Source organism: Dermacentor andersoni, chromosome 2 (genome assembly GCF_023375885.2).
Source record: "Dermacentor andersoni chromosome 2, qqDerAnde1_hic_scaffold, whole genome shotgun sequence".
Classification (NCBI taxonomy): Eukaryota; Metazoa; Arthropoda; class Arachnida; order Ixodida; family Ixodidae; genus Dermacentor; species Dermacentor andersoni.
The window spans coordinates 149,733,892-149,747,574 of NC_092815.1; positions in this window are offsets into that span (position 1 = coordinate 149,733,892).

Consider the following 13,683-nt stretch of genomic DNA (forward strand, 5'->3'; position numbering starts at 1 on the left):
AGATGTTGATATTAAAGAAATAGGCCTGTAGTTAGATATTTCCTGATTATTATCGCCTTTGTGAATGGCAACAACCTTAGCACATTTCAAGAGTATTGGAAGAGTGGATGATTCTACAGATTTTAAAAAAATTAGGGATAAGTACCGAGAGCTCCATTCAGACTATCTCCTTAAAAACATATCTGGTATATTACCTGGCCCAGTACTTTTCATAGTAGCGATCTTGAGTATAAGATTATGTACACCAGCTGAAGTGATTACCATACTAGGAAAAGGTGATGACGAAAGAGTAGTGCAAAACGTGGTGGTGCGTCCATCATCACAGGTGAACACTGATTTAAAGTAATTAATAAAGGCGTCAGTAATGCTAAGATTATCTGAGCATGGCGGATTAGCAATTATGAATGAAGGAGAGCTCTGACTTGGTGGACTGATGGTTCGCCAGAACTTTGATGGTTTGTTTTTAATGAAGTATGACAAGGTGCTATTAAAATAGAAACTTTTCGCGTTTGACCTAGCAGATTTTAAGTTGTTTTTCAGTGTGGTCAATACTGAAGCTTTCATTGCATTGTTTGCATAGGGTTGTTTGCGCAGACGCCTGATGCGACGAATTAGGTTCACGTGTGTACCAAGGGTGCTTGGGATTGCGCTTTATACACTTGGTTGGAATGTAATCAGTTATACACTGATTGACAATTGAGCAAAAACGGTTCACTAACACGTTAACAGAGTAATGGTTCACGCAACTCGAAAACTCATCAAAAGAGCATGCGAGTAACTCAGTTATGGAGTTGTCATCAGCACGTTCAAAGTTCAATACTGTCTGATGTGAAGGACGCTTAGGCATAGTTGCTAAATTCAAATAAACAATGACCCCCTTATGGTCCGACAGGCCTTCAACGATAGTACAATCGTAACCATTTTGTCTAAGTTGCTCATTTATGAAAACAAGATCTAAAATTGCGCTTTCTCGGGTTGCGGAATTCACAATTTGCGTCAGATCGAAAGAAATAGACATGTTAATCAAGTAATCACAAATGGCGTTATGACGGCCACTAGCAGATAGCGTTCGCCAATCTATGCCAGGGGTGTTGAAATCACCAGCAAGTGACATTTTACAACAGGTAAGTATATGTTTGGTTATATAATCGGTAATAATCGGAAAAGACATGTCAGGGGGTCGATAAACAGCTCCTACAGCCAAAGTGAATCCACACAGCCTTATTTTGCACCATACTGATTCGCAGTTAGGAACGTCACGCAATGCTGTAAACTCAATATCTTGGTTTACAAAGAGTGCCACACCGCCACCGCGCCGGTCACTTCTATCTTTCCTGAGGACGCTGTAACCTGGAGGTAAAAATTCAGAATCTAAGATGTGTTCACCAAGCCACGTTTAAGTCACGCAAATCACAGAAGGATGATAAAATGCAACGAGGTGATGAAAGTCTTGAATTTCGTTAAGAAGACTGCGTGCATTAACGTTTACCAGCGAGAAATTATCATCAGAATGCAGTCAAGTTTCATGCACTGCAGAGGTTTGCTTTTTGTTTTTAATCATTGAATCACCTGATTCCTTTAGCACATAGCGTACATTGTCTAACAGCAAAGAATCGTATTGCAGACGACCCGTAGATGCATTTTTCTTTTGATTTACAGAAAGTCTCCAAAGAGCTTTGCGTATCTTTCGAACCCGTTCAGAGAAGTCCTCATTTATATATATATCTGTACCTTTAAGCTTTCGGGCATTCTTTAATATTGCAATCTTTGACCTGTAGTCCAAAAATGTAAAGATAGCAGGACGTGGTTTCTCACCTCTAAGCACCCCAAGCCTGTGCCGACGTTCAATGTCTGCCCACTGAACACCAAGTTTATCAGATATCAAGTTTGTGAACGCATCAAGTAGTTGCCCGGAGGGCTCAGAATGGGGTTGAGGCAATCCATAGACAACAAAGTTATTTCTGCGGGACCTGTTGTGAAGATCGTCAGACCGACTTTCCAGCTTCAATACCGCGTTTGTAAGATGAGCGACAGTTTTTTCAAGTTCCTGAACTCGCGGAATCATTTCCGTGACTGGCAGTACTGACGTCTCAAGCCTATTTAGCCTTTCTTCAACGGAAGCAAACTTTGCTGTCCAAGAAGATATTTCGGAACGAATTTTTTCCTGCCCTGCGAGCGAATGCAATAACGTTTCTTGTAGCTTATCGGGACCAGGATTGGTCTCGACGTCACCAGGTAACATCAACAACATTCTACGGACAGAAAAAACGTAAAACGCTCTCATCAGTGGGCCAGGCAGCAGCTCTACACATCGATCATCGCTTCTAAAACAAGGAGAATTGTACTTCGGGCATACTTGAAAGACAGTGCAGACAAGTTTGAACCATGTGCTCATCGTGCCGCTGCAAGACCCACTGAAGAGCATAGCGTCCGTCCTCGGCTTTATAGCGCAGTTTAAACGACCAGGCTACGCTGTGGTGGTACTCCATGCGTAGAAGGGCTCGCCAAAGGTCAAGCCACGCAGGTCCGGTGCCTCAATCCAAATATGATGCGATGGTTGTATCCCATCCTCCGATATGGCGGTCCCGAGTAACGTTTCTAAAGATGGGCCAAAGGGATCATGCGCAGAGGTAGCACATTCCTGAAGACATCTGGATTTGGTCCAAGCGGCAATCTGAAAGACAGTGCAGATAAGTTTGAACCATGTGCTCATCGTGCCGCTGCAAGACCCGCTGTAAGAAGGAAAATAGAGGAATTCCGGATCAAGCTACAGAACAGGTATTCGGCTTTAACTCAGAAACAGGACCTTACTGCTGAAGATATTATTACGATATCATCGAGCGGTGCTCAAGAAACGAGCCACCGCGAGAACGACGAAGTTGGTCGGCGCGAGCGAGTGTCGGCCTGGCTGCCTGGCTCCAGTGTAAATAGCCTGTAAATAGCCTCTTCTGTCTGTGTCTTTTCACACGCAACATTCTGGTTGAGGTCAGCGCTCCCCGTCCTCACCACGGAACTCAGAAGTGGCCGGCACACCGAGCTTGTCACCATGCCTCCCGGTGACGCGCCCACCTCTGCAACGGCTTCGGCATGTCCCACTGCTCCAATCCTGACGGTCGCCCCACATCGCGACCCAGTTGTGTTCTCTGGCCTGGAGGGCCAGGATGTTGACGTCTGGGTCAAACTCTTTGAACACGCCAGTGCTAATAACAGGTGGGACCCAACGATTATGCTCGCAAATGTCATCTTTTATCTCGGCAGCACCCCACGCGTGTGGCACCAAACGCATGACGACGAGATAACCAGTTGGGACAATTTGAAAGAGAAGCTACGGGAACTGTTCGGCGACCCCATTGGGCGCAAGGCTGCCGCGAGAAAGGCGCTTGCGTCTCGTGCTCAGTCATCTACGGAGCCGTACGTTTCCTACATCCTCGACGTCTTAAGTCTATGCCGCAAAGCTGACGATGGTATGTCCGAAGCCGATAAAGTGTCACATATTCTAAAAGGCATCGCCGACGACGCTTTCAATTTGCTTGTTTTCGGCAACGCCTCGACTATCGACGCCATCATAAAAGAATGCCGTCGCCTTTAGCAAGCTAAGAGCCGCCGTATTACACACCACATCACGCGGCTACCCAACACTGCTGCTACGTCGACATGTGAGGGTCGACCACGTCGGACCACCACCTGTGACGACGTCACCAATATTGTTCGCCGCGAACTCGAGGCCACCTGTTCGCCAGCTTTCTCCACGACGCCTCCCGATCCGCCAGCAACCACCATTGCGATGATCCAGGCCATCGTCCGACAGGAATTTCAGAACATGGGTCTGAACTCTGTGTGTTCGACGTCTCAACCCAGCGTTCCCCAGTTCCCTAGCGGCCCTCCTCGTCCTCGGCAGTCCTTTTCCGCCACATCTCGCCGCAACCCGTCCGATTGGCGTACCCCTGATGACCGGCCAATCTGATTCCACTGCTGTCGCATCAGCCACGTCGCTCGTCACTGCCGCAACCGATGGCCACCACCTCCTCGGACATACACCGCCGCTTATTCCCGCACCTTTGGACCTTCCGTTCCCTATACCACCCGCCATGAATCCACTGCTGCTGATGCTCCAGCTCCGAACCCTCGGTACAGCCGCTCGCCCTCACCTCGAAGTCATCCGTCTCGTTCGCCCCAACCCCGTCGCTTCTCTTCTCCGCCTATCGCCTCCCGTATCCAGCCGGAAAACTAGGCACTGCAGCTTCTGGAGGTGAAGCTGCGTTGTCGACCCTGCCCTCAAATCTGCTCACGTTACCTACGAACCAAAACCTTCTTGACGTTGACGGCTATCCTGTCACTGCACTGTCATCTATCTGTTATGAGTGCTGCTTTCCGAAGACGTCTCAAAAAGCTCCTCACCCCAGCGTCGGCACGCGTCGTCCTCGTTGCGGATGGCGGTACTGTGCCTATCGTCGGCATGTGTACGGCACGTGTCAGCATCGCCGGGTGCCACACTCCTGTCCTCTTCACCGTGATAGCTCATTACCCCCGCGACCTAATTCTCGGCCTCGACTTTCTCTCGGCGCATTTTGCCCTTATTGACTGCTCTGCCAGTACCCATGGGCTTGAGTTGCCGATGCTCGCAGAACCTTCTGACGCACCCCACTGCCGCTTACGTCCCACCGGCTTTCTTCGCCTGCAGCCAAAGTCAATAGCCTACATTGAACTGTTGTCTTTCCCACCAGTTCCTGATGGCGAGTACCTCGTCACTCCTCTGCCCGACATTCCAATAAGGTATGACGTTACAGTGCCTCACAGTATACTTAATATTACTGGGAACCGCACTCGCATGCCCGTCTGTAACTTTGGATCGGCAAAGCAAATTCTACCGCAAGGTATTTGCCTTGCCACGGTTGATTGTCTCGGCGACCAATACGTGGCAGCGTTATCGACCGATGATTCTCGCGAGCTTAGCAGGCCCCTCGCGCCAACCTCGGGTGCCGATCCCAATATAAAGAAAATGGTTGCGATGGACCTGTCCTCGGCGTAGGCTGACGAGCTTTGCCAAGTATTATCGTCCTACCGAGATATTTTCGACATCGACGATCGCCCTTTAGGCCAGACGCTCGTGGTCAAGCATCGGATTCTTACTGGCGATGCTTCTCCTATTCACCGACGACCGTATCGAGTTTCTGCGTCGGAACGCCGAGTAATTCATAACGAAGTCAACAAAACGCTCCATAAAAACATCATTGAGCCTTCTTCGAGTCGCTGGGCGTCACCTGTGGTGTTGGTTAAGAAGGACGGCACGTCGCGCTTCTGTGTAGAATACCGTCATCTGAACAACATTACTAAGAAGGACGTCTACCCGCTCCCACGTATAGACGACGCCCTTGATTGCCTGCACGGTTCCAGCTATTTCTCGTCTATTGATCTGCGTTCGGTATGCTGGCAGATTGCTGTTGACGATATGGGCCGAGAACAAACCGCGTTCATCACACCTGACGGCCTATACCAATTTAAAGTAATGCCGTTTGGATTATGCAACGCCCCTGCCACCTTCGAGCGTATGATGGACTCTTTTGCTCCAAGGTTTGAACTGGTCCACATGCCTCTGCTACCTCGACGACGTCATCGTCTTCTTTCCAACGTTCGACACTCACCTTGAACGTCTCACAACTATACTTGATATATTTCGAAAGGCGTAGCTGCAGCTTAACTCGTCCAAATGTCGTTTTGGCCACCGGCAAATTACTCTTCTGCGCCATCTCGTTGACGCTTCCGAAGTACAGCCTGATCCCGACAAAACTCGCGCTGTCAGAGAGTTTCTGGTTCCGAAAACAGCCGCAGACGTACGAAGTTTTGTATGGCTATGCTCGTACTTTCGTCGTTTTATTCAAGATTTTGCGGCAATTGCTAGACACCTCACTAATCTTTTGAAGAAAGGCGTACAATTCTTGTGGGGTACTGCAGAAGCCGCCGCCTTCTCTCGTCTCATTACTCTTCTCTCCTCACCACCCATTCTCGCCCACTTCGACCCTGATGCTCCTACAGAATTGCGTACAGATGCCAGCGGTCATGGCGTAGGTGCCGTCTTAGCCCAGTGTCAGCGTGGCCAGGATCGCGTTATTGCTTATGCGAGCCGCCTCCTCACATCATCGGAGCGCAACTATTCCATTACGGAACGAGAATGCCTTGCTGTGGGCGGTTGCGAAGTTCCGTCCTTACCTTTACGGTCGCCCTTTTTCCGTAGTCACTGACCATGATGCTCTCTGCTGGTTCTCTTCGCTAAAAGGTCCTACAGGGCGGCTTGGTCGATGGGCTTTGAGGCTACAAGAATTTTCATATTCCGTGGTGTACAAGACGGGCCGCCTGCACCAAGACGCTGACAGCTTGTCGCGTTACCGTGTTGACGACTCTGACTCCTCTAATAGTGCCAGTGCTTCTTGCGTATTCTCTGTATCACAGCTGCTTCATTTCGCCGACGAGCAACGCCGTGACGCCTACATCAGAGCACTCATCGACCGTTTTGAGCACTCTCCGGCCGATGCTACTCTACACCTCTTCGTCCTCCGCGACGGTACTCTGTACCGTCGTAACCTTCATCCGGACGGCTCTGAGTTCCTACTTGTTATACCTAAACACCTCCGCTCCACCGTTATACAAGAGCTCCACGACGCACCAACGGCAGGACATCTCGGTGTATCTCGAACCTATGACCGTGTACGTCGCCGTTTCTCGCCGTATCTCGAACCTATGACCGTGTACGGACCGTGTACGTCGCCGGGTCTTGCCCGTTCCGTACGACGTTACGTCGCCGCTTGTGAAGTTTGCCAACGACGCAAGAAGCCTTCCCAGCTCCCCGCTGGTTACCTGCAGCCGCTCGACATTCCTGCCGAGCCCTTCCATCGTGTTGGCTTAGACCTTCTCGGCCTATTTCCGGAATCTACATCAGGGAACAAGTAGGTTGCAGCCGCGGTGGGCTACGCGACCCGCTACGCCGTAACCCGCGCTCATCCGACCAGTTGCGCAACCGATGTTGCGGACTTCCTCCTACATGATATTATTTTGATGCATGGTGCTCCGCGTCAATTGCTAACAGACCGTGGCCGTACGTTTTTGGCCAAAGTCATCGACGACATCATGCGTGCCTGCTCAATACGGCATAAATTTACCACCTCCTACCATCCCCAAACGAACGGCCTCACTGAGCGCTTGAACTGCACCCTTACAGACATGCTATCCAAATACATTTCCGACGACCACCGTGTCTGGGACCTGGCTCTACCTTACATTGCCTTTGCATACAACTCTTCCCGTGTCGAAACTGCTGGCTTTTCTCCGTTTTACCTCTTGTATGGCCGCGAACCAACGCTACCACTGGACACTGTGCTTCCGTCCGCCACAGCTTCAACTAGCGATTATGCCCGTGATGCAATCGCCCATGCTGACCACGCTCGCCAACTTGGGCGCGCTCGTCTACAAGTGTTATCTCAGATGACAGAGCGGCTGCCCCAGAAAGGCGTTAGTCCCGATTTGCAGTCGCGGACCAGGACGAATTTTTCTTCAACTGCGAGGCTTTTCTTTCGAGGAATCTGTATAGGTTTGCATTGTAGCACTTTGCTAGGTTTGGGCAGATGTCTCACTTTCCCTTTATTAATTAGTTCTCTCCACCTCCGCGCTTTCCGCAGAACTATTACGTTAAGCCAAATACGCAGTGAAATGAAGGGATTGTCGAAAAAAAAAATGGCTCTGAAACAGTCGCTGTCAGGTTCTAAAGTTACCGTCAGCAAACGAATGGCGAATGCAAGGCATAGTTGATAATAATTTGTAGGGTTTTTTTCTGGAGCAAGGGCAAGCTTCACCAATGAGCGCCATGACTAATCTAAATATTTTGTAGCGTTAACCTATTTGCACGCAGCGTACGTTTAAACGTACAGTACCATTTTCATCTGTAAATAATTCAGCACAAAATACACAGTGTTCTTTGCTACGCCATCTTGCTAAGAATGGTCCTGCGAAGACGGCCACATTGTAGGGCAACCCAGATTGGTGAACAAGACCTAGACACCACCCCTTGAAGTAACAGAAAATTCTAACAAAATTGACACCTAGCAATCAAACAGGATTGTAATGCAAGAACCAACTGTCATTGGAGAACTAACCAATCTCTTGAATGTTTCAGTTACCACTGAACCAAATGCTCATTGCTTTAGTTTTGAATGCCTGTATTCATCGCAAATTATCGCTTCTACATCTGCGTCAATATACTTGCCTTGCGCGCGCCTCTGAAAGCAATAGCAAAGCATTTTCGTGTTACGTCATGAAATCATGTTACACAATTGATCAGTGAAATCAATTTTATACGAATCAATATTTCCCAAGGAATGCTAATTTTGCTACCACAAGGTTATGAGGGCTTGTGCAAAATTTCGTTTGACTCGTCGCTGCAAGCGTATTTCTTTTTCGACGCTCCAAGATATAGCATATACATTTCGTGACCTTCATCAACTTTCGCTCCCATAAAAGGTCCAAGGTACTTTATAAAATACGCTTTCGTAGCGTTTTAAAGAATGAAAGGCTACTCACAAAACTTCTACAAGGTATTTACAGTATGAAGAGATCGCCTGAGAAAGAAAAATCAACAAAATGTAACTGGTAGATTTTTCTTGCGCCTTGATGGGTTAAAAATATAGTGTTGTGCAAGATTATTTTGCAAATAGTCGATGAAGAGATATGTGCATAACCTCTACTAAAAATGCTGCCAATGATGATGGTAGCCATGCAGGTGTTATCAGTTCATTATGATTGTAAGAAAGAGTTTAGTAAAACAACGTTGTATAGTGTCGTTCTAAAGACTGGTAGATAAAGTTCAGTTGAAGATATAACGGTGACAAGTTGGTCATGGTTAGAAAAGTAATGTTGTCTTGCAACCTTAGTAAATAACTCCTGCTTCAGCAGGGGCCGAGAGATCGCCGACATTCCAAGTGACCCATCCGCATGGTCATATATATAGGATATCCTTTCCGGTAAACCACACCTGTGAAGCTAATATATCTCTCGAAATTGAATAGGTGTGCCTATGGCAAAGAAAAAATTGCTTATTACCAAGGAACAGGATAGGTGCATCGGTATGCAGCATTTATATATTCCCTCAAAATGATTCGTTCTGCCACATTGCATTTGTTTACAATATATGAGCACATGAAGTACCGTGTACGTCTCAGTGCACGCCTCACAGAAAGGGGCATCACCACCCCTGACGATGTAAGTGTGTGTTGCATAAGTGTGCCCTATTCTCAGTCTGCATAGTAATACATCTTTGCATCTTGTTTTTCTATCAGCAAATGAATTACTTATTTGCGCACCATTCGCATGAAGCTTGTTAGATATTTCTCCGTCCCATTACTGCTGCTAGTGTATTCTCAATTTCAGGCGTAATGTAGGTTTTAGGTCAGTATACGAGGTAATTGTGATTGTTTGCTGATTTTCAGTGATAGCAGAAGCAGCGCTTTTGTCAGCTGGTTAATTGCCCTCAATGCCTCTATGGCCGGGCACCCAGCACATGGTACCGTGCTGACCGGAAGCATAAGCAGCACATTGCGACGAGTATAGATGTGTAAAAACATTACTTCCGTGCATCTGAAGAGATTTCAAGGAGTTCACAAAACCTAAATAGTCGACATTGATTATTGCCTTGCTGAGGCTTATCTTTCTTTTCCGCTTGACTGTTAACATAATTACGTGCGCTTCCGATTTAAAAATGCTCGTGTCCCAGTTTAACACTCCTCAAATTGAGCAGGATGTGCCTAAGGCTGCGTAGGATGCACCGGCTACCGACTTTGATGCATCTGTGTTGTAGTCCGCCCAAGAGCACTTTACCTGTAGTTCAAGGAAGTAGCTGTGTACAAGTGGTTTTGGGCTTCGCTGAGTTACATCCATGAACAATATACCGCAGTCAACGCATCGCAACTGCCATGGTTGTGGTGCACTATTCGGCAGATTTAGGGTGGTGCTCTACGGGGGGATGTCCATATCTTTAAACAGTTGCCTTTTCGCAGAAAATTGCATTTTCGACTGTCGGTTTATGTGCAATTAAGGTTTGGTTGGCAAGTCACTTACTGCTCGGCCAGAAGGGTGCTTCGAATCAGCTTGTGACTTTAGGAATTAGATAAAACTAATGCATAATCTCAGCAGGTCTAGTGGCCATTCAATCGCGTAGGCGTAAATGCTCTCCACTGGACTAGTTGTAAATGCGTGTTTCCAGGAGGATGTCCGAGTGGTTTTAGCGAGACGAGGGTTCTGAGCGCGTTGTGTGTACCCGACGGGCATATGGGCGCGCTGTAATACATTCGAGCTCTCAAGAGGCTTCTGTGTAAATTCACATTCACTTTCTCTTTCTTCTCCAAGTGGTGCGGGATAAAATGTGTAATATCATCATTGCATCGAGGCACATTCCCTTAGGATAAGTCAAATGTGGGACGAATTTAGTTTCGTAAAGTGCAATGCCCAAAAATTTGTGTTCTGCACCAAGATCTAGAGCGGCCCATTTACATAGATATTTGGATAAACAACTATGGCTCTTTTCCTGGAGAACACTGTGGATGTACTCTCTTGTGAATTAAATTTAATTTCATTGTAATCTGCCCATGCACACAGTTGCCTCAGTGCAAGCTTAGCCTTCGTCTCGCTGATATCTTAGCTACAACATTTGTAGGAAATCTGTATATCATCTACATATAATAAATGGAATATTACCGGTGGTATCGATGCGCCGAGCGAATACATTTTTACGGTGAAGGGGGTGCACCTTAGGAAACCTCCTTGAGGCACGGCTGTCTCTTCAATGAATTCCTTAGATATTTCATTACCGAGAGAAAGAGAGAGAGCAATGACAGGAAAGGCAGGAAGGTCAAGCAGAAGAGCACCCGTTTTGCTATTCTAAAATAGGAGTGGGAAAAGGGGAATAGAAAGAGGAAAAGAGGGTGACAGTGAGCACAGGGTGCGTGTGGGAGGATGCACAGGGACACTTTAAAGTCGGTGCGCTTAAAGTAGTGTACTGGTGCATGAATCGCTTTTCGTGCCCGTGACGGGTGTGGCCACGGTCCAAGTATCTTTGACTCGGAGAACGGTCTTGAGTCCCATCTGTTTAAAGTTGTCCTCAGAGAGGGGCGTTGTAGGTGGTCGATGGTTTCCTTGCACCTACAGGAGTCGCACATCGGGCTCTGGGCCATTCCGATACGATAGGAGTAGGCGTTTGTCAACGCCAGTCCCAGCCAGAAGTGACACATCAAGGTTGTTTCGCCACGGGAAAGGCTAGATAGCAGTTCTGGCCGTAGCGTGGGGTCTACTTTATGTAGTCGGTTTTTGAAAGAACTTGAGCTCGAGAAATCTTGCGACTCCTTGCACGCAGTCATTACCTTACCTGACACAAACATTACATTACATGACCTCATCAAACGGTGCGGTGTGATAGGCAGTTTTCAGTGAAATGTAGCATTTTGCCCCTGACGCCCATAACAGATCTAGCAAAACGCTGTAGTACCATGTTGTCTCGTGTGATTTTTCCATATCCGAGAACACCAAAAGAAAAAAATAAACTCGTTGTGTACGAATGCATCTCTTATGTTGGCTAAGGATGATCCGTCCTTGAAGCCGCACTGGCTTGGATCACAGAGCTGACTGCTCTCCAGTGAGTGTAAACACGTCGATTTTCAATTTTACAGCGAAGTTGTTAGCCCCTAGTTGGCCGGGATTTTTCAGTCGGCGCTCACCCAAAAATAGGTACCGCCACCACGGCAGCTGGAAAAGGGCTTTGTGTTTGAGTTTCCGAGTAAGAGAATTATGTTTTCTTGTATACTCGATTGCAATCCGATGCTATGATGCCTGCAGGTTGTGTATAAGTCGTACTTTAGGAATTTCCTGGCGCATATTATCTTGAGAAATTCATTTAGTTCAATAATACGCAATAACGCACAGAGTGAGGAAGTACGCTTTGCTTCCGCACACGTGCGTGCGCTCGTGCGGAACGTGTGCACACAATGTATCTCTCTTGATGCGTGGGCGTTCTCTTTCCTCTCTCGTGGGTGCTCTGCACTCTCTCTCGAGAAGACCATGCACTCGTGGTCTTTCCCTGCCCCTTCACATTCTGTTTATCTGTACAAGCCTGTGCATGTCCTAACAAGTATGCTTGCCCACTTTTCTAGTACAACCTTTTGCCTGCTAAGCATACCCCACTGGCCCAGCAATGTTTTCAGTATCAGCGGCGTCACCACCGTGAAGGAATGCTTGCCAGAGCACTTCTGTAGACAAAAAATAAACAATTAGCAGTATGGCGCAGCATAGCACTTTTGGGTTGCAGCTGCCTTCATTGTGCAATAACCTCGCGAAAAAAAAAATACATTTTTAGAGCGCAGCTCCTAATGCATCGGCGGCGTAACCGAGCGAATGAGCACAAAAGCGAAAGATGAAAGAGCGAACGTGGAGCCGCAGATGAAATACGCGAACTGCGAATGGCGGACACCAATGAGAGCGGCTCCTTCAGTGACGTGGGCGCGGGAAACTGGTTTCATGCGGACCCGTCTGCCCTCTCGATGCATAGTATCGTCTGCTCACGTAAGCTCGCGCTCGCGCCTGTTTGGTTGGCCTGGTTTGGTCTCGTTCACGCTTATTTCGATTATCATGGTTTGCGATTGTTTTGTAATTTAATCGTATGCGTGGCGCGAATTCTGTAGTAGTAACTGGAAGTAAAACGGCACCAGCGATTACAGTGGAACCTTCGACGAGTCATGTATAAAAGCTGACGCCCTGGACCCGCACATCAGACTTTCGACGATTGCCGACTCTGCTACATGACTCTCTCAATTTCTTTGCCACAATATGTCGTGAAACGAAAGCACTATAAAGCTGCGCCAAAATTTTGTATTAGGGAGTAAAGTTGTCGTCAGTGAAATTTTTTATCCCTTTGGTGAAGGCATTTATTTTAGTGTTTTCACCAGATTTGTTGCAAGTAAGCGCATTGTTTAGCGTACTAATTTTCAGGCATTTTCATCGGTTGCTCATAGCTTGGCAGTGTGCCAGCACCGCCTGCTTTTTTTCAAGTATACACGCTGGTGCACTGCATGAAAATGAGCTGCGAAGCACTCGTATGCTTGAAATCTCGCAGTACGGTAGGTCTCTGCTTTAACAATCAAGGAGCCCAAATCATGACTGTCATAAATACTGACATAGGAAGTAGCCTCTAAACTTTACCTTTTCTTACTAGAGTTAAATATTGGTATTTCTCTATCATCCACATGTGTCCAACTATATGTATGTTGGTGCGATGTACTTTGTGCAGAGAACATTATAGAAAACTGCGCCTACGAGGCATTGAAAAAAGAAACACGGCCGGAACATTTTGAGGGGAGGAGTATGATAATATGAGCTTAATTTCAGAAGGGCACTGGCTGCTGTCAGCCCGCTGACAAAAACTCATTGCAATCACGGTCAGCAAGCTGCAATGCGAATGCGAAGGCGGCCCTAATCACATCCACGGGCCGCGGGCGCTCTTCAGCGTACTTAATATAGGTTTGATTTCGTTCGACAAGTGGTTGAATGCAGACGTTGCCGGCGGTGACAAGGAAATGTTGTTGCGTGGTTGCTTCTGCATCCCTACCGCAGATTCGTCCACGAAGGCTCCCAGACCGGCCGTCCCAACGCGAG